The sequence below is a fragment of the Macaca fascicularis genome, chromosome 10, assembly GCF_037993035.2.
Source record: "Macaca fascicularis isolate 582-1 chromosome 10, T2T-MFA8v1.1".
NCBI classification, from domain to species: domain Eukaryota; kingdom Metazoa; phylum Chordata; class Mammalia; order Primates; family Cercopithecidae; genus Macaca; species Macaca fascicularis.
In genome coordinates, this window is record NC_088384.1 from 36,270,024 (window position 1) to 36,291,242 (window position 21,219).

Genomic DNA, 21,219 nt, shown 5'->3' on the forward strand with positions numbered 1-21,219 from the left:
TCAAGTGATCCGCCCACCTCAGCGTCCCAAAATGCAGGGATTACAGGTGTGACCCACTGCAGTTGGTCTCTCTCCCTGTATCTTCATGTATCTTCAAAGCCAAGGAGTTTCTGTCCCCTTGGTTAGGGTCGGGGTCCCAGATGTCCAGGGTCAAGGCTACGACCGCCCCGCAAGGAGGTGCATCCCTGCAAGAGGCTGCCTCCAGCAGTCATGGAAGAGGCTCCCGTGGGGCCTGCTCCAATTCCTGCTGGGGAAGGCAAGTGGAGGTGCCCCTTGAAGAAACGGGGATGCCACTAATCTCAGGGGCTCTGTCCTGGCCTGCGGCCCTGGATCGTCCAACCTCTGCTGGGATGGGGAGCAGACGACGCCCTTCTTGGCTGGAGCTGAGGGTGGGGGGTCTCGCTTCCCCAAAGGCCTAGCCCTGGATTCCAGCCACAGGTTCTACTGGGCAGCGCCTGGCGCCGCCCCGCCCCTCCAGGCCTGGCACTCGCCCTCAACAAACATGGCGCCGACGGCCTCACGCGCCTCACGCCGCAGGCGCGTCAGGCGACCGGCCGCAGGGCTTTCCCCGCGCGGCTCTCATCCCCTCAGACTGGCTGACAAGACAGGGAGCGGGAAGTATGGTCTGGCTGGTGGCGGTGTCCTGGGCGGCTCTCGGGCCGCTGTTGTGTGGCTGCGCGCAGGCGCTGCTGGGCGGGATGCTGTACACCTGGGAGAGCGCGTAGGGGCAGCGCAAGGAGCTCCACGCCTCTGAAGCTGCCAAGCCGACTTCTCCGGCAACCGAGGCCTGGGCTTCCAGGAGCAGAGGTACCGGCGACCGTTGCGAGAGGCGCCCGGAAGGCCGGCGTTGGGAATGGCGTAAGCCTCGGCGCCCGGCACGCTCCTTCACCTGAGTGCCCGGGAGCTGGGAGCCCGGAGGAGGTTAAAGGTCAACGGGCTTGGGGGCGCGGTGTTGGAGGACTGGGGAACCGGGGGGACTAGGGAGACTCAGGAGGACCAGGGCGGGGAAGGCGGAAGGAGGAGGAAGCGCTCCTGTCTAGCCGCGTCCGGTGGCCAAGGCTGAGCCCTGGGAAGTGTCCTTTCTAATATTTATTTTTAGTTTTTGAAATGTTTTTGAGAGGGGGTTTGACCCTGCCGCCCAGGTTGGAGCGGAATGGCGCAATCCTAACTTCTGAGCTCAAGCGATTCTCCCGCCCCAGCCTTGCAGGTTAGCTGGGACCGCCATGCCTAATTAAAAAAAGAAAGAAAGAAAGAAAAGAAACTTGGTCGGGCTTGGTGGCTCACGCCTGTAATCCCAGCACCTTGGGAGGCCGAGGCGGCCGGATCACGTGAGGCCAGGAGTTCAAGACCAGCGCGGCCAACGTGGTGAAACCCCATCTCTACTAAAAATACAAAGTTAGCGGGGCGTGGTGATGAGCACCTGTAATCCCAGCTACTTGGGATGCAGAGGCAGGAGAATTGCTTGAACCAGGAAGGCGGAGGTTGCAGTGAGCCGAGATCTCGCCACTGCACTCCAGCCTGTGCGACAGACTGAGACTCCGTCTCCAAACAAAAACCAACTTTTTGGTTTCGTTTTGTTTTTTAAGATACAGGGTCTCAGTACGTTCTCCAGGCTGATCTCGAACTCCTGACCTCAAGTCCTCCTCCCACGTTGACTTCCCAAAGCGCTCATTACAGGCATGAGCCACCAGACACTCGTCATGCCTGAGGGGCAAGCCGTGCACAGAGCTGGGCCCGGGGATCGGAGGAGGGGACAGTTTAGACATTCTGAGATCGGCTCTGCCGAGGTGGGAAGGTAGCTTGGTTTTCAGGGTTCAGATAGAGGACAGACGGTGACATCAGACCAAGGACGCCACCCCTGTTGCCCTCCTGACTTGGATGTGGTCAGCAGAGAAGTGGGATCCGGTGAGGTCTGGGCCGCGTTTGCCTGGTCTACATCCTCTTTTTCTTTTTCTTTTTTTTTTTTTTTGTGAGAGAGTCTCGCTGTGTCACCCAGGCTGCAGTGCGATGGCATGATCTTGGCTCACTGCAGGCTCTGCCTCCTGGGTTCAAGCGATTCTCCTGCCTCAGCCTCCCGAGTAGCTGGGACTACAGGCGCCCGCCACCACTCCCAGTTAATTTTTGTATTTTTAGTAGAAATGGGGTTTCACCATATTGGCCAGGCTGGTCTCCAACTCCTGACCTTGTGATCCGCCTGCCTCTGCCTCCCAAAGTGCTGGGATTACAGGTGTGAACCACTGTGCCCAACCTACATCCTCTGTTTCTGACTTTGTGGTATTCAGTACAAGAGAAAGAGAGGAGAGGGCTGGCTGCCAGCGTGGGCCTCACTCACAGTGTCCTAAGCAAAGCTCCCCCATTCCCCTAACCAGCCTTCCTCCCTGTGACAGGCAGTGGGTCATTTGCATCTTAGTCACAGGTCTGAACTTTCTTGCCTTTGGCTGGGATGTGCCCCTGGGTTCACCCCTGTCTCGGGAGATACTGGGTGCTATCCGCTCCAACGAGGATCTCCTGGCCCCACTGGTCCAGGTGTACAACCTGCCCTGGCAGTGGACCTGTCATCAGCAAGTTATCTGTCTTTTCCATCAGGAGTCCCCGCCATGTGTCAGGGCTTGTGCTAGGCCTGGGACCACAGCTGTGCAGCACACTGGTCCCGGATCCCTTTGGGGGCCTAGGAGCTGAGCCCAGCCCTTCTCTTTGCAGTCTGGCCCCACCTTGGACATACCGGTTCTCTCCATCTTCAATGACATCAGCCAGGACTGGGCATTTTGTCAGCTGGGTGTGATATGAACGGGAGGTGACCCTGCTGAAGCGATGGATCCAGGACCTGCACAGAAGAGTGGTGCTGAGGATTGGCAGTGCCCACTTCTATGCCATTGTGGTCAGTGTGGCCAGGAGCAGGCAGGGCGGGTGGGTGGGCACAGCTCCTGATCAGCATGGGACCCTCAGATTCCACCCACAGCCTGTTTCCTGGGTTGGGACGGTGGGAGGCCTTACCCTGCCCTGGGGGCTGTGCCCTGTGTAGGGGGATAGGTGGCCTGATCTACCCCCACTGGGATGTCGTTCTTCCCATCTGGCTGGCAGGCCCCTGAGCCCCATGCTGCGGGTTATGTGAGGGAGTGCCCGATAGCAGAGCCCCTCCTCATGCCCCGACCTGCCACCCCCTCCCCATATCTCCTATGTCTGCAGTGGGTGAATGGTGTCCACATGCTAGAGCATGAAAGGGGCTACCTCCCCTTCGAGGCTGACAGCAGCAGCCTGTTCCAGGTGGGGCCCCTGCCCACCCGCCTCTATGTCACTCTTGCCATCAACAGCCCACTCACTCCCCCACCGTGCCACCAGGGACCATCCGTATGTGACCGACACGTCCAAGTGTGTACCATCGTGCCTCCACTGCACGCACTCACCTTCCCGCCCCACCCTGTGGTCTTCCTGCCAGGGACAGGGTGGCCTTCGCAGAGAGGAGGCCCTGATCTGGGGGGCATGTGAACTGAGGGCAAAAGACCCATGGCGAGGGCCCAGCGAACCACAGTCCTCCCGTCCTAGGTATCCCAAGGGTTACTTTGTCCAGAACACAGACTTTGATTTCTTCAAGTATGCGAGACTGTAGCCGTCTGTGCTTCTGCACACGACACCAACTACCTGCATCGATGACATCAACATCACCACCGGCGTGGAGCGAGACAGTGGTGACGGCTTCTGGTAGGATCCTCCCTCAGCGGGGCCCAGGGTGGCTCTGTTTGTTCCCTATTTGGAAAACTCTCCCAGGAAAAAGGTTCTCCCAGCATCTCTAAACCTTCACAGGTTCCCATCCACCTACGAAGCTAAAATCCAGGCTGTCTGAGCGCGCACGGGCTCCCGAGATCACTCGTGGTTGATCTCACTTGGAGAAGAGGGGTCTGGCCTAACGTCACATAGCTCAGGGTGGCAGTCCTGTCCCTTCCCCACGGTGCTGCTCTCACTCTCGCTCCCCTTGTTACACATCATGCTCAAGGAACAGGCAGCTTTGGAGAGCTGGGTGCGGAGGCTCACGCCTGTCATGCCAGCTGTTTGTAAGGAGGACTTGGTAGGAGGATCACTTCAGGCCAAGAGTTCAAGAGCAGCCTGGGCAACATAGCGAGACAATCACCCCAAAAAATTAAAAAATTCGCCAGGCATGGTGATGTGTGCCGGTAGTCCCAGCTACTGAGGCAGGAGAATCAGTTGAGCATGGGAGGTCAAGGGTGCAGAGAGCCGTGACCGCGTCACTGCACTCTGGTCTGGGCAACAGAGGGAGACCCTGTCTTCTTTATTTGTATTTGTTTTTGAACTGGAGTCTCACTCTGTAGGAGCCCAGACTGGAGGACACTGGTGCACTCTTGGGTTCACTGCAACCTCCGCCTCCCAAGTTCAAGTGATTCTCCTCCCTCAGCCTCCCGAGTAGCAGCGATTACAGGCAACTTCCACCGTGTCCAGCTAATTTTTGTGTTTTTTTTTTTTTGTTTTTTTTTTATTAGAGCCAGGGTTTCACCATGTAGGCCTGGTTGGTCTTGAACTCTTGACCTCAGATGACTCACGTTCCTCGGCCTCCCAAAGTGCAAGGATTACAGGTGTGAGCTACCGTGCCTGACTGGGATACCCTGTTTTTAAGGAAAAAAAATTTTATTTATTTATTTATTTTTAATATATCTTTTTCCTTTTGTGAGATGAGGCCTTAGACTGTCACCCAGGCTGGATGGCAGTGGTGCAATGATTGACAGCTCTTTTGGGTCCGCAGTTGTAAGTTTCAAAGAATTTAGGCTGGGTGTGGTGGCTAATGCCTGTCATCCCAGCTCTTTGGGAGGCCACGGTGGGTGGATTGCTTGAGCTCAAAAGTTTGAGACCAGCCTGGGCAACATAGTGAGACCCTGTTTCAAAACGAAGAAATAATTAAAATAAATAAAGAACTTAAATAAGAATCACACAGCAAAGGTGATGCAGCATAGAGCAATTTATGTAACGGGAAAAGTATTTTGCAAGTGAAGTGCAGTATAGCCCGGGCACAGTTGCTCACACCTGTAATCCCAGCACTTTGGGAGGCTGAGGTGGGTGGATGACCTGAGGCCAGGAGTTCTAGACCAGCCTGGCCAATGTGGTGAAGCCCCATCTCAAACTCTGTCTCCAAAAAAAAAAAAGACAGTGAGTGGTGGCACACACCTGTAATCACAGCTACTAGGGAGACTGGGGCTGGAGAATCTTTTGAACCCAGAAGGCGGAGGTTACAGTGAGCCAAGATCACCCCACTGCACTGCTGGGCATGGTGGCACGTGCCTGTAATCCCAACACCTGAGGAGGCTGAGGCAGGAGAATAGCTTGAACTCAGTGGTCAGAGGTTGCAGTGAGCCGAGATGGAGTCACTGCACTCCAGCAATCCTTAGGAGACTTAAGAACTAAACATAGTATGGTCTCCTGGATGAGATCTTGGGACAGGAAAAGAACATTAGGGGAAATAGTAAAGAAATCTGAATCAAGGTGAACCTTAGTTAGTAATAATGTGTCAGTATTGGTTTATTGGGACCGGAGATGGTGGCTCACATCCTAGCACTTTGGGAGGCTAAGATGGGAAGATCTTGAGGTCAGGAGTGTGAGACTAGCCTGGGCAACATAGCAAGACTACATCTCTCTAAATTTTTTTTTTCTTTTAGTTAGTCAGCATGGTGGTATGCACTTACAGTCCCAGCTGCTAGGGAGGCTGAGGAGGGAGAATTGCTTGAGCCCAGGAGTTTGACGCTGCAGTGAGATGTGACTGTGCCACTGTGCTCCAGCCTGGTCCAATTTTTCATTAAAAAAAATTTTTTTTTTGAGATGGGGTTTTGCTCTTGTTGCCCAGGCTGGAGTGCAATGGCGAGATCTCGGCTCATTGCAACCTCCGCCTCCTGGTTTCAAGTGATTCTTCTGCATCAGCCTCCCAAGTAGCTGGGATTACAAGCGTGCCCCACCACGTCTGACTTATTTTGTATTTTTAGTAGAGACCGGGTTTCTCCATGTTGGTCAGGCTTATCTTGAACTCCCGACCTCAGGTGATCCGCCTGCCTCGGCCTCTCAAGGTGTTGTGATTATAGGCATGAGCCACCGCGCCCGGCCTTAAATTTTATTATTATTATTTTTTTAACTAAAACAAGGTCTCACTGTGTATCCCAGGCTAGTCTTGAACTCCAAGACTCAAGTAATCCTCCCACTTTGGCTTCCCAAAGTGCTGGGATCATAGGTGTGAGGTACCATGCCCAGCTAGGTTTTTTAACTGTAGCAATTTACCATACTAATTTAAGATGTTCAAAAGAAGGAAGCCAGGTACAAGGGTATGTGTGAACTTTGTGCTGTCTTGGCAATATGTCTGTAATTCTAAAACTGTTTTAAAATTAAAAGTTTACTCAACTTCCCAATGTGCTGCTAAAGAAAAAAAAATTAAAAAATTAAAAGTGTTTTATTTTGAAAATATTTCTTATTTTTTTTTTGAGACAGAGTCTCACTCTGTCACCCAGGCTGGAGTGCAGCAGTGCAGTGTTGGCTCACTGCAAGCTCTGCCTCCCAGGTTCAAGCAATTCTTCCACCTCAGCCTCCCAAGTAGCTGGGATTACAGGCGTGCGCCACCACACCCGGCTGATTTTTGTGTTTTTAGTAGAGACGGGGTTTCACCACGTTGGCCAGGCTGATCTTGAACTCCTGGCTTCAAACAGTTCACCCGCCTTGGCCTCCCAAAGTGCTGGGGCTATGGTCGTGAGCCACTGTGACCAGACTATTTTTTAAATACTTTTTAGAACCAAAGTCTTGTTATGCCTCTCAGGCTAGATTCTAACTCCTGTGCTCAAGCAGTTCTCCTGCCTCAACCTCCTGAGCAGCTGAGCTACAGCTTGTGCCACCACAGCCAGCCAAAAAGTTTATGTTTCTTTTTTAAAAAAAGAGAGGGCTTAGCACTCTCTGGAGCACAGACTTCAAATAGCAGTTGAGTCCACAATTGTGCTCCCTTCCCTCTGGATCTTTCTTCCTGAGTGCCTGTGAAAAGCAAGCTTTTCACAGGAGCTGCCTGTGCAGCTCCAGCCCGCCGGTGATTGTCGTTTCCTGACAGCCAGTCCTGTGGGCTCTGGGCTTGCTTAGCCAACCCCACAAATGCAGAAGCCAAGCTTTTACCAGTATATCTGTCTATCTAGATGTATGTCTGTATATAGCTTTTTTGTTTGTTTGTTTGTTTGTTACAGTCGGAGTCTAGCTTTGTCACTCAGGCTGGAGTGTAATGGCACGATCTCGGTTCACTGCAATCTCTGCCTCCCAGGTTCAAGCGATTCTCCTGCCTCAGCCTCCTGATTTGCTGGAACTACAGGCATGCACCACCACACCTGGCTAATTTTTGTATTTTTATTAGAGACAGAGTTTCATCATGTTGGCCAGGCTGGTCTCAAACTCCTGACCTCAGGTGATCTGCCTGCCTCGGCCTCCCAAAGTGCTGGGATTACAGGCGTGAGTCACTGTGCCCGGCTAGAAGCCATCCATATCTTTATCTATGCAGATGTGTGTCACTGTGTGTTTATGTATATCTGAATCTGTGTATCTCTCCTACTGGTTCTGCTTCTCTGGTTTGAACCCTAACACAACTATTTTTTTTTTTTTGAGTTGGAGTCTTGCTCTGTCACTCCGGCTGGAGTGCAGTTGTGTGGTCTCTGTTCATTGCAACCTCCGCATCCTGGGCACAACTAGTATTTTATAATCTGTTAGGAATTCAAATGTTTTTCAAAAGATTAAACTACATATTTAAATACATTTCAAATATAATCTTTTAAAATGATATTATGAAGCATTAAGTAAAATTCTACATTATTAGGCCAGGGACGGTGGTTTATGCCTATAACCCCAGCACTTTGGGAAGCCAAGGTGGGCAGATTGCTTGAGCTCAGGAATTTGACACCCCCCTGGGCAACATAGCAAGACCCTGTCTCCACAAAATTAGAAAAATGAGCTGGGCATGGTGGTGCGTGCCTGTGGTCCCAGCTGTTTGGGAGGCTGAGGTGGGAGGATCACTTGAGCCCAGGAATTTGAGGCAGCAGGGAAGCATGATTGAGCCATTGCACTCTAGCCTGGGTAACAGAGTAAGACCCCTTCCCACCCCCCAAAGAAGTTTACATCATTATATAATTGTACTCTAAATTATTAGCAAAATGAAAGAAAATTAAGTATTATTTAAAAATACGCAAGGTGCAGTGGCTCGTACCTATAATGCCAGCACTCTGGGAGGGCAAAGCAGGTGGATCACTTGAGGTCAGGAGTTCGATACCAGCCTGGCCAACATGGTGGAACCCCATTTCTACTAAAATTGCAAAAGTTTGCCTGGTGTGGTGGCGCGTGCCTGTAATCCCAGCTACTCAGAAGGCTGAGGCAGGAGAATCGCTTGAACCTGGGAGGTGAACGTTGCAGTGAGCTGAGATGGTGCCACTGCGCTCCAGCCAGGGTGAAGGAGCGAGACTCTGTCTCAAAAGTAAATTAATAAATAAATAGCGAAACACTTGGTTCAAATGGACATAAAGATGGAAATAACAGACACTGGGAGCTCCACAGGTGGGGAGGGAAGGAGCGGAGAGGGTTGAAAAACTGCTCATTGGGTACTATGGTCAGTGATTGGGTGATGGGTTCACTAGAAGCCCAAACCTTAGCATTTTGCAGTGTACTCATGGAACACACCTGCACATGTGCCCCGTGAATCTGAAGTTTAATACAATAAAAATAGTAAACTTAGTGCAAAAGACAATTGTAGACGTTTAATCATAAAACACTTAAGATAAAATAGCACTGATTTTTTGTTTTGTTTTGTTTTGTTTTTTTCAGGCCGTCTCATTCTGTCACCCAGGCTGGAGTGCAGTGGTGAGATCTCAGTTCACTGCAACCTCCGTCTCCTGAACTGAAGCAATTCTCGTGCCTCAGCCTCCCTAGTAACTGGGATTACAGGTGCACACCTTCCGCCTCCTGGGTTCAAGTGATTCTCTTGCCTCAGCCTCCTGAGTAGCTGGAATTAGAGGCACCCGCCACCGTGCCCAGCCAATTTTTGTTTAGTGGAGATGCAGTTTCATGATGTTGGCCAGGCTGGTCTTGAACTCCTGACTTCAGGTGATCCACCAGCCTCGGCCTTCCAAAGTGCTGGGATTACAAGCCTTGGTCACCGTGCCTGGCCAAATATTTTTCTTAAAGTCCTTCATCTTTAAATAATCTCATTTCATTTTGATGACTTTGAGATTATCTGACAGAATTCTTGGGGAAAAGGTTAGGACTGTAATCTTTTTATTGACAGCAAGCAGTGTGTTTTGCTCCAAAAAAATCGTTCTGCTTTCTTTTGGTCTTTGGGTTTCATCATGTATGAATGGGGAATTTTTTTTTTTTTTGAGACAGGGTCTCACTCTGTTGCCCAGGCTGGAGTGCAGTGGCGTGATCGTGGCTCACTGCAACCTCCACCTCCTGGGTTGAAGTGATCCTCGTGGCTCAGCCTCCTGAATAACTGGGATTACAGGTGCACACCAACACGCCCAGCAAATGTTTGTATTTTTAGTAGAGATGGGGTTTCAGTGTGTTTGCTGGGCTAGTCTCGAACTCCTGACCTCAAGTGATCCGCCTGTCTTGGCCTCCCAAAGTGCTGGGATTATAGGAGTGAGCCATTGTGCCTGACCTAGATGGAGATTTTAATCGATTCCTCAAATCAGTTTCAATTCTGTCATGTTCATTGTCTGCTTCTTCAACAAGTCTTTGAACCAGAGTTAAGAATAATGTTATTGTGTCAGTAGCCGGGCACAGTGGCTCATGTATGTAATCCCATCACTCTGCGAGGCCAAGGTGGGTGGATCACCTGTCAGGAGTTTGAAACCAGCCTGGGCAACATGGCGAAAACCCGTCTCTACTAAAAATGCAAAAATTAGCCAGGCACGGTGGCAGGTGCCTGTCATCCCAGCCACTTGGAAGCTGAGGCAGTGGGTACCTGTTTGAGAGGTTGAGGCAGGAGAATGGCATGAGCCCAGGAGGCAGAGCTTGCAGTGAGCTGAGACCACGCCACTGCACTCCAGCCTGGGCAACAGAACGAGGAGTTTCTGTCTCAAAACAAAAACAAACAAAAAAAACCCCACAAAATAAAGAAGTGGATTATTTCATAGACCAGAGCTTTCAGAACAAGCCAGTATTTTGGCTATTCTTGGACCTTTGCTTTTTTTTTTTAGAAAGAGTTTCACTCTTGTTGCCCAGGCTGGAGTGCAATGGTGCAATCTCAACTCACTGTAACCTCTGCCTCCTGGGTTCACGTGATTCTCCTGTCTCAGTCTCCCGAGTAGCTGGGATTACAGGCGTGTGCCACTATGCTTGGCTAATTTTTTATTGTTTTTATAGTAGAGATGGGGTTTTGCCATGTAGGCCAGGCCGGTCTCAAACTCTTGACCTCAGGTGATTCACCCGCCTCTGCTTCCCAAAGTTCTGGGATTACAGGCGTGAGCCACAACACCCAGCCTGCATTTTCATATAAATTTAGAATTAGCCAGGCATGTTGGCAGACATCTGTAATCCTAGCACTTGGAGAGACTGACGTGGGAGGATCACTTGAGCCCTGGAGTTTGAGGCTGCAGTGAGCCATAATTGCACCACTATACTCCAGCTTAGACAACAGAGCAAGACGCTTTCTAAAAAACATTAGAATCAGCTTGTCAATATTTATTAAGAAATATGTTGAGATTCATCCTAATGGTAACTGTTTATTAAAGAAAAAAAAAAAAGGCCAGACTCAGTGGCTCACATCTGTAATCCCAGCACTGTGGGAGGCTGGGGTGGGTGGATCCCAAAGTCAGGAGCTCGAGACCATTCTAGCTAAAACCGTAAAACCCTATCTCTACCAAAAATACAAAACAAACAAACAAAAGCTGGGGGGAAGGTGCGGCGGACGCCTGTATTCCCAGCTACTTGGGAGGATGAGGCAGGAGAATGGTGTGAACACGGGAGGTGGAGCCTGCAGTGAGTCGAGACTGCGCCACTGCACTCCAGCCTGGGTGACAGAGCAAGACTCTGTATCAAAAAAATAAATAATAAATAAAAAGAAGAAAGAAATATGTTTAGATTTTGATAAGAATTACATGTAATCTAGAAATTTTGAGGAGAACTGATCTTTATAATATTGAGTATTCTAATCCATGAACATGGTATATTTCTCCAGACTCACACAAATATTAATGAAGGCAAAAGAAAACATCAGGATGGTAGGGTTGTTGATGCAGAGAACACCCATGGGAATGTCATTCTGGCACTACTTGCCTTCTAAGGGCTGCCTCTGCTCCTTACTTCCTCTTTCTAGGTTGCCCGATTATCATGTGAACTGGTCCTATGCCCAGTGCTGATTGATTCAAGGGAATGCACCTGCCCAGACCAGTCCAATAAATGTCCTTACACAAATTTTTCGAACGGAGACTGAAGGAGAGTTGAACCAGGCTCTCTGATGGCAAAATATAAAATTTAGGAGCTCCCTGTAACCATGCTTCAGATTATGTGAACTAGAGGATTGGGAGAATTGCTGAGATAAAAGGACAAATCTCAAAGAAATGGAGACATGACAAGAGAAGAGAGTGGTGTTTGAGTCTCTGGCTCCACAGAGTTCTTAAGGCCAATGAGTTCTGAGAGATAGTCAGAACGATCTTGTTTATGAATTCCATGAGACAGTCCATAAATCTGTCTTTAGGCTTAAGCTAGTTTGAGTGGGGTTTCTGTCACTTGGAACAAGAGTCCTAACTACTGAAATTGAGTGGAGTTAAAAGGTATAGCCTCAATAGGTGAGCTAGCTCTGGCTCTAAAAGGCTTCCAGTTTGAATTACACTCCATTCCCTCTGGTGCCCCTAGAAAGAACCCTCTCTAACACAGGCCAGCAATTGGCAGACATGCTTTTGTGTTTTTTCTTTGCAGCAATTTTACTGCCTTGATCTGGGACAGATTATCAGAGGTGGGCACCCTTATCCTCTCTTTCATGCAGGATTTATCACATGTAAGTATTTGTCGTATGTTTGGATGCTACATTTTGGTTAGAATTTAATGATCATGTCTGTCATCAAGATTACCCACATGATCACTCTAAGGCTGTTGTAAGCCTAACTGACAAGTATTCCATATGTCAGGATGTGAAGTGCAACACAAAATAAGATGCAAGCATCAAATGGGACTGAGAGAGAAATGCTAGAAATCTTCACTTTTACTGCCTTTCTTGATGATAACCTTGCATCTTGTGAGGGAAATAGTGTTATAGTGATAGAAAGATAAGGTTCTGAAATTGGAAGAGGTTGGAGGCCAGGTGTGGTGGTTCATGCCTGTAATCTCAGCATTTTGGGAGGCCAAGGTGGGTGGATTGCTTGTACCCAGGAGTTCCAGTTGTGCTGGGCAACACGGTGGGACCCTGTCTCTAAAAAAAATAAATAAATAACTGGGTGTAGTGGCTCACGTCTGTAATCCCAGCTACTCAGGAGGCTGAGATGGGAGGATTGCTTGAGGAGGTCAAGGCTGCAGTGAGCTGTGATCATGCCACTGCACTCCAGCCTGGGTGACAGAGTGAGACCCTGTCTCAGAAAAAAAAAAAAAAGATTGGAGGGAAGAATTTTTGAGGATACTGTGGTGCAGGGAAAGGGCGTGCTGTGTATATGCAGATGGTCCTCAGCTCTTCAAACTTAACTCTGGAACAGGCTACCTTTCATACATTTTATATACTGTATACTGACAGACCCAACACACTTTTCAAAGGCCACATTTGAACTTTTTAAAAAATTTATTATTTTTTTAAGACAGAGTCCTGCTCTGTCACCTGGGACATAGTGCAGTGGCACAATCTTGGCACACTGAAACCTCCACCTCCTAGGTTCAAGCGATTCTCCTGCCTCAGCGTCCCAAGTAGCTGGGACTACAGGTGCATACCACCATGCCCAGCTATTTTTTTGTATTTTTAGTAGAGGCGGGGTTTGACTGTGTTAGCCAGGATGGTCTGGATCTCCTGGCCTGGTGATCCCCCCGCCTCGGCCTCCCACAGTGCTGGGATTACAGGCGTGAGTCTCCGCGCCCAGCTGGACTACTTTGAATAGGTCTTAATAGGTTTTAATTGTTAATTATTTTTAAATTGATTTCAAAATCTTCTACAACATGGATGAAACTTGAAGACATTATACTTAGTGAAATAGGCCAGACACAAAGAGACAAATGTCATTTGAGTCCACTTTTATGAGGTACCTAGAACTGGCAAATTCACATAGACAAAAAGTAGCTTTGAGGTTATCAGGGCAAGGGGGAAGGAAGAATGGGGTACTGTAGTTAATGGGTTTAGAGTTTCTGTTTGGGAAGATGAAAGAGTCCTGGAGATGGATGGTGGTGAAGGTTGCCCAAGTGTGAATGTACTTAGTGCCATGGGGCTGTACATTTAAAAATAGTTAAGTGGAAATATTAATGCTATGTATGGTTGACTGCAATTATAGAAATGGAGCCAGGTATGGTGACTCACACCTGTAATCTCATCACTTTGGGAAGCTGAGGAGGGTGAATCACCTGAGGTTGGCGGTTCAAAACCAGCCTGGCCAATGTGGAGAAACCCTGTCTCTACTAAAAATACAAAAAATTAGCCGGGCGTGGTGGTGCATGCCTGTAATCCCAGCTACTCGGGAGGCTGAGTCAGGAGAATTGCTTGAATCCGGGAGGTGGAGGTTACAGTGAGCCAAGGTTGTGCCATTGCATTCTGGCCTGGGCAACAAGCGTTAAACTCTGTCTCAAAAAAAAAGGAAATGGGGCTCTATGTAGCAGGAGAGAGAGAGGGAGAGACAAAAAATATTATACTTCTTTTTTTTTTTTTTTTTTTTTTGAGATGGAGTCTTGCAAAAGAAAAAGAAAAGGAAATGGGGCCGAACATGGCAGGAGAAAGAGTGAGAGATCAATTTTTTTTTTTTTTTTTTTTAGATTGAGTCTTGCTCTTTTGCTAGGCTGGAGTGCAGTGGCGTGAGCTTGGCTCACTGCAACCTCCACCTCCTGGGTTTAAGCCATTCTTCTGCCTCAGCCTTCCGAGTAGCTGGGACTACTGCTGTGTGCTACCATGCCCAGCTAATGTTTGTATTTTTAGTAGAGATGGGGTTTCACCATGTTGGCCAGGATGGTCTCGATCTCTTGACCTCATGATCCGCCCACCTCAGCCTCCCAAAGTGCTGGGATTACAGGCATGAGCCACAGCTCCTGGCCAATATTACACTTCTTTTTTTTGAGACAGAGTTCCTCTCTTGTTGCCCAGGTTGAAGTGCAATGGCACGATCTCAGCTTACTGCAACCTCCACCTCCCATGTTCAAGCAATTCTGCCTCAGCATCCTGAGTAGCTGGGACTATAGGTGCACACCTACACCAGGCTAAATTTTTTTTTTTTTTTTGAGACGGAGTTTCACTGTTGTTGCCCAGACTGGAGTGCAATGGCATGATCTTGGCTCACCGCAACCTCTGCCACCTGGGTTCAAGCAGTTCTCCTGCCTCAGCCTCCCAAGTAGCTGGGATTACAGACATGTGCCACCATGCCTGACTAATTTTGTATTTTTAATAGAGACAGGGTTTCTCCATGTTGGTCAGGCTGGTCTTGAACTCCTGACCTTAGGTGATTCCCCCTCCTTGGCCTCTGAAACTGCTGAGTTTACAGGCATGAGCCATAGCACCCAGCCTTTTTTTTTTTTTTTTTTCAATATTTTAGTAGAGATGGGGTTTCGCCATGTTGCCAAGGCTGGTCTCAAACTCCTGAGCTCAGGCAGTCTGCCCACCTTGGCCTCCCAAAGTGTTCGCATTACAGGTGTGAGCCACCGAGCGCAGCCCAATATTGCAATTCTTAAATACACTTCTCTATTCATTAATTGTCTTAAATGTTATATTCTCATAATTTTAAAAGAGGAAAGAGTTTTTTGGGCTGGGGCATGGTGGCTCATGCCTGTAATTCCAGGACTTTGGGAGGCCCAGGTGGGTGGATCACTTGAGGTCCGGAGATTGAGACCAGGCTGGCCAACATGGTGAAACCCTGTCTCTGTAAAAAATAGACAAGTTAGCTGGGTGTGGTGGAGCATACCTGCAGTCCCAGCTACTTGAGAGGCTGAGGCATGAGAATTGCTTGAACCCAGGAACTCAGAAGGCGGAGATTGCAGTGAGCCGAGATCATACCACCGCACTCCAGGCTGGGCAACAGAATGAGACTCAGGAGGAAAAAAAAAAAAAAATGGTTGGAGATGGTGTCTCATGCCTGTAATGTCAGCACTTTGGGAGGCTGAGGCGGGGAGATCACGAGGTCAGGAGTTCAAGACTAGCCTGACCAACATGGTGAAACCCCATCTCTACTAAAAATACAAAAACTGGCTGGGCTCGGTGACTCAAGCCTGTAATCCCAGCACTTTAGGAGGCTGAAGCAAGTGGATCACGAGGTCAGGAGATCGAGACCATCCTGGCTAACATGGTGAAATCCCATCTCTACTAAAAATACAAAAAATTAGCTGGGTGTGGTGGCAGGTGCCTGTAGTCCTAGCTACTCAGGAGGCTGAGGGAGGAGAATGGCGTGAACCCAGGAGGTGGAGGTTGCTGAGATTGTGCCACTGCATTCCAGCCTGGGTGACAAGAGCAAGACTCTGTCTCAAAAAAAAAAAAAAAAAAAAAAAAAGCCAGGCGTGGTGGCACGTGCCTGTAGTCCCAGCAACTTGGAGGCTGAAGCAGGAGAATCGCTTGAACCCGGGAGGAGGAGGTTACAGTGAGCCAAGATGCCACCACTGCACTCCAGCGTCGGTGACTGAGTGAGACTCCATCCCAAAAACAAAGTTTTTCTTGAAAATAAAAAATAAAGGCCAGGCAGGGTGACTTACACCTGTAATCCCAGCACTTTGGGATGCCAAGGTGGGTGGATCACAAGGTCAGGAGTTTGAAACCATAATGGCCAACATGGTGAAACCCTGTCTCTACTAAAAATACAAAAATTAGCTGGGCGTGGTGGTGTGCGCCTGTAGTCCCAGCTAGTTGGAGGCTGAAGCAGGACTATCAGTTGAACCTGGGAGGCGGAGGTGGCAGTGAGCCGAGGTCGCATCACTGTGCTCCGACGTGGCGACAGAGCAAGACTGTCTCAAAAAAAAAAAAAATCTCGCTGGGCATGGTGGCTCATGCCTATAATCGCAGCACTTTGGGAGGCCCAGGATCTTGAGACCAGCCTGGGCAACATGGTGAGACCCCATTTCTCCAGAAAAAAAATTAAGAGAAAAATAGCTGGGCGTGGTAGCACATGCCTGTGGTCCCAGCTACTCAGGAGGCTGAGGTGTGAGGATCGCTCGAGCCCAAGAGATCAAGGTTGCAGTGAGCTGTGATGGCGCCACTTCACTCGTTTGAGTATCAGAGTGAGACCCTCTCTCAACAAATAAATAAGCAAATAAACAAAGAAAAATCTTATGTTCACATCACAAAACCAATCACCAATTACTAGACCAGCTTCTAAGGTAGAAACACTCCGGTCTGAACCCCTGGCAGGGAGCTTGCACCCAGTAAGCCCCAGCTCAACACCACATCCTTGTACCAAGGAGAGTTTGAGATTAAAATCCAGAAAAGCAAAGTTCACTCTTCTTGTGGTTTTAGAGTCTCAGAAGGTGGTTTTATTGTTTCTTAATCATATTGAGCCTTCTTTCAGCTTTAAAGGGAATGTCACCGGGTACAGTGGCTTATGCCTGTAATCCCAGCACTTTGGGAGGCCAAGGCGGGCGGATCACCGGAGGTCAGGAGTTCGAGACCAGCCTGGCCAATATGGTGAACTCCCATCTCTACTGAAAATACAAAATTAGCCGGCTGTGGTGGTACATGCCTGTAATCCCAGCTACTCTTGAGGCTGAGACAGAATTGCCTAGAACCTGGGAGGCAAGAGTTGTAGTGAGCCAAGATCACGCCAGTCTGGGCGACAGAGCGAGATTCTGTCTCAAAGGAGAAAAAAAAAGGGAATGTCTAGATGCAGTAGCTAAGTACGCAGAAGCCGTTTCAGTGTGGGAGGCGAGGTGACTGAGTCCAGGGACTCCAGGTTTCTGGCTGAGGGGCTGAGACCGCCCATGGTCATTGTGATGAGTTGAAGGTGGAAAATGAGCTGGGCTGGGGGAAGGTGGTCATTTCCTCTGGATGTGATTAGTTTGAGAGTCCTGTTGGGTAGCTCACTGGGCATGGTCAGTAGGCAGTTGAGCTGAGAGGGTTTGGAGCTGGGATTGACTCCAGCCTCACCATGTGGGCAATAGTAGGGGTCACAGAGTGTGAAGATGGCCAAGAAAGAGGACTGAGTGGCGGTCTGGGGGAGTCAGCAGCTGGGCATGGGCCATGGAGAAACAGATGCCAGGGGAAGAGGAAAGGGGAGTCAGACCCCAAGGGGAAAAGAGTCACTGGAAAGAGGGGCAGCCCCGTGTCACATCCAGCAGAGACACCAGGTACAGCAGAAGGACTTTGGACATGACCATGAGGAGTGCCTTGTTGGCCATGACCTCGGAGAGATGGGGGTGAGAGCATGGAGGACCACACCATGTCCCCAGCACAGAAAACAGTGCCTGGTAGACAGGATTCATTTATGGATGGACGGACAGGTAAACGGATGGATGAATGGATAGATGATAGATGGATGCAAAGACAGATGAATAGGTGGACAGATGGAATGAATGATCAGAAAAGGCTTCATGAAGAAAGTGAGACTGAGCTGCATCTCCATGGATAGATATGAAAGCAGAGGAATCTCCTCTTGAGTCGGGAATGACCCAGCAACCTGGTCCAGGGAGGAAGTCAGCCTGGCAGCCTGGCTTGACTGGGGACACTTGTGGCGTATTTTAGAGGCCCTTAAAATGGAGCCAAGTGAGGTTGGGCAGGTCTGAGCCAGCTCAGCACTCCTCAGCCACACCGCACAGCTGCCTGAGGGGATGTGTCACTCAGGGAGTTGCTCGGACTCACTGGGCCAGGTTGTCATCGGCACCAACAGCTTCAGAGAGTGGGACACAGGCTGCGGTGACTCCAAGGCTGTGGACGGCACCTGCCTCAGACAGAGAACAGGCACAGAGACACTACTGGGATACTGGGCACCCCCTGCCCTGTGCCTAGGTCACAACCTCCACACTGCAGCCCTGTGCCCCTCACACCCAGCAGGTTCCTGCTCCAGCACAGCTCCTGGACTGGCCCCAGGTGCTGGCCCCGGAGGTTTCAATCCAAGCATAATTCACCAAGGCATGTGCTTGACAGCAGGACCCAGCTCACCGTTTTAGGTAGGTGGCTCTGACAACTTTCCCCAGCCTGTCCCACCCTCTCCTGTCTCTGGAAAAGTCTGCTTTCTTTCTCTGGGGCTTCTTCTCTGCCCTCCAAGTCTTAAGCATGGAACCCTTCCTTTCTCCATGGAGTCTGGGGGAAGCGGGCTAGTCTCAGGGTATCCTGCAGGAAGGGCCACCACAGTGGGAACAGCCGCCTTCAGGTTCCAACAGCAGGACACAGCCTTTGCCCGGTGCCTGGGCTGAGATTGGGCAGGGTCAGGGCTCCCCCACTCTCCCAGGGCAGATGTCTGAGTGAGGGACAGAGGCCAGTTCTGATGGGGGGCCCTGCAGTGGTCTTGGAGACAGTCCCCTGGACCCCCGGGTCTAGGCTGAGGGCTGGGTGCTCATCCAGCCTGGGAGGGCCACACGGGGGCCTGGGGACACAGGAGTCACTCCAAGGGGAGACCAGTGGAAGGCACAGGACTGGTTCTAGGCTGCAGCTCTGTGGCTTGTGCTGGGTCATGAGGACATGGGGACACCAAGGGAAAGATGAGACTGGGCGAGGTCCAAGAGCTCAGCTATCCCAGGACAGTAACAAGAAAGGAGGGGGTCTCTTGGGGCAGAGATGTGTCTGTCCCTGGAGCCCTGTCACCTCTGGGGCCCACTGTCTCCCTGTTCACTGGTCAACCTCCAGTCTTCATTTGAGGAATGGCACCTTAGACTCAGGAGGTGACTAGCAGGCAGTAAACGGGGGTGCAGAGAACTCCAGGGCCACCAGGTGAAGTCCAGGGGCATCAGAGGCTGCTGGGGTGGCCATGGGGCTGCAGTGACCCAAAGTCTGGGGGAACAGCCCCAAGAACCCAGCCAATGTGAAGGGTCCTGTGGCCGGACTGGTGGGACGGGGTCGACGGCAGAGCCCCAGGGTTTGTCCGGGTGGAGCCTGTGCTTCACCAGGAGAGGTGAGTGGGCCAGGCTGGGGCACAGCCTGGTGTCCCAGGGGATGGGAGGCTCCAGGCCATGCCAGGCATAGGCCTCCCCACACACTGCCAGAACAGTTTTGTGTGCTGTGGGAGAGACTCCTGGTTTCCAAACTCAGACTCCAGAAACCAAGAAGGAGGGAGCACAGCCTGCTGTGGGTACACACGGGGAAACCGAGGCTGTAAAGGAAATGACTGAGCCAGGACACCTGGCAAAGGTGACTTGGGAAGGCCCCTAGGAAGGTGCAGGGTTGTCTGCTCTCCAGAGGGCTCTAGTGGAAAGGAGGGAATTAAGATGGGGGGAGAGACCCTGGGTGGACCAGATGGCCACACCATGAACCCTCCCAGAGACTTTAGACAGAGAGAGGTGCTCCACAGCACCCCACGCTACCTCTGCCATCTCTCACACCCTCCTTTGTCCACACAGGCCAGCCCAAGGCCACCCCTCAGTCATTCTGTTTCCGCCATCTTCTGAGGAGATGCAAGCCAACAAGGCCACACTGGTGTGTCTCATGAGTGACTTCTATCCAGGAATCTTGACGGTGATCTGGAAGGCAGATGGTACCCCCATCACCCAGGACATGGAGATGACTGCGCCCTCCAAACAGAGCAACAAGTATGTGGCCAGCAGATATCTGAGCCTGACGCCTGAGGAGTGGAGGTCCCGCAACATCTTCAGCTGCCAGGTCACGCATGATGGGAGCACCGTGGAGAAGACAGTGGCCCCTGCAGAATGTTCATAGGTTCCCAACCCGTCCCCCACCTATGGGGGCCTGGAGCTGCAGAATCCCAGGGGACGGGTTTCTCTGCATCCCAAGCCATCCAGCCCTTCTCCCTGTACCCAGTAAACCCTCATTAAACATCCTTTGTCAACCAGAAATCCTGCTCCCTCTCTTCATTTCTTATCTCTCATACAATTTGATGCTTCTCCTGGGTTCTCAGTGTGGCGTTGGGGGAATCCTGGCACCAGTGGGAAAGCAGCCTGGAGGAGAGGATCACAGGCTCCCAGGCATGTCCCCTGGGGAAATAGGCCAGGGTAAGGGGAGTCAGCTCACTGAACACCGGTCCATCCATTCTCTCCCCCCTCCTCTTCCTCCTTGCAGCTCACCCTCCAACTCGCTGCCTGCGTTTTGGAGGGAGCTATTTCTGGCTGAGCCTCCAGATACACCCTCTGTCCCTGTCTTGGTCTGGACCTTCGCCTGACCCACGGCCTCTCTTTCCTCAGCCTGGAAATCCTACTCTAGGCCTGGAGTCCCTCTGCTTCTGGCTCTGGCCCTTGGAATGCCCTCCTTTCTCTCTGCCCAACTCCCCACCCCCAAGGGCTGGACTGTCTAGGACACTCCCACACCATCAAATTCATGAGCTCTTAAATTTGGGGCCCACCTTGATTTTTCACCTGACAGCAGGTTCAGAGGTGTGAGAAAAATAGGAGGAAGTCAGGAAGGAAGCACACATGAAAGGCCTGCAAGAGGCTCAGTACACTTGTAAAAGATAAGCTCTGAGCTCCCCAGGAACAAGTGCAAGAACGGCAATAGGTGCTCCATAATTTTTTTTTTTTTTTTTTTTTTTTTTTTTTTTTTTTTTTTTTTTTTTTTTTTTTAGATGGAGTCTCCCTCTGTTGCCCAGGCTGGAGTGCAATGGCACGATCTGAGCTCACCGTAACCTCGACCTCCCAAGTTCAACCAATTCTCCTGCCTCAGCCTCCTGAGTACCTGGGATTACAGGTACATGCTTCAACACCCAGCTAATTTTTGTATTTTTATTAGAGACAGGGTTTCACCATGTTGTTGAGGTTGGTGTGCTCCATCATTTCTAAGAGATTAAACAAGTCTGCTCGAGGGAAGTTGGTGTTGTCAATGCTGAGGCCAGGCAGCTCATCATAATTAAAAGTGGGGATGTGTTTTACCCAAGGCCTCGCTATTGATGGGATTTGGGCTCCAACATGTGCACAGGTGACTGCCTGACAGCCCTAGGACATGGAGATTTTCTCAGATGT

At 50.4% G+C, this 21,219-nt stretch overlaps 1 protein-coding gene across 19 annotated transcripts in view; it reads left to right on the top strand.

The window, feature by feature from the left end:
- The first annotated feature begins 589 nt into the window (after positions 1-589).
- Positions 590-21,219, top strand: part of LOC107126511 (aspartate-rich protein 1-like) — a 61,668-nt gene continuing 41,038 nt past the window's right edge. For 2 of the 19 annotated variants that reach the window (XR_012418404.1, XM_074003210.1), the window contains exons 1-5: positions 590-807; positions 2,701-2,878; positions 3,544-3,699; positions 11,923-12,001; positions 20,826-20,947. The gene's annotated coding sequence lies outside the window, so the exon portion shown is untranslated. The other 17 variants (XR_012418402.1, XR_012418401.1, XR_012418398.1 and 14 more) reach the window with 17 other exon arrangements.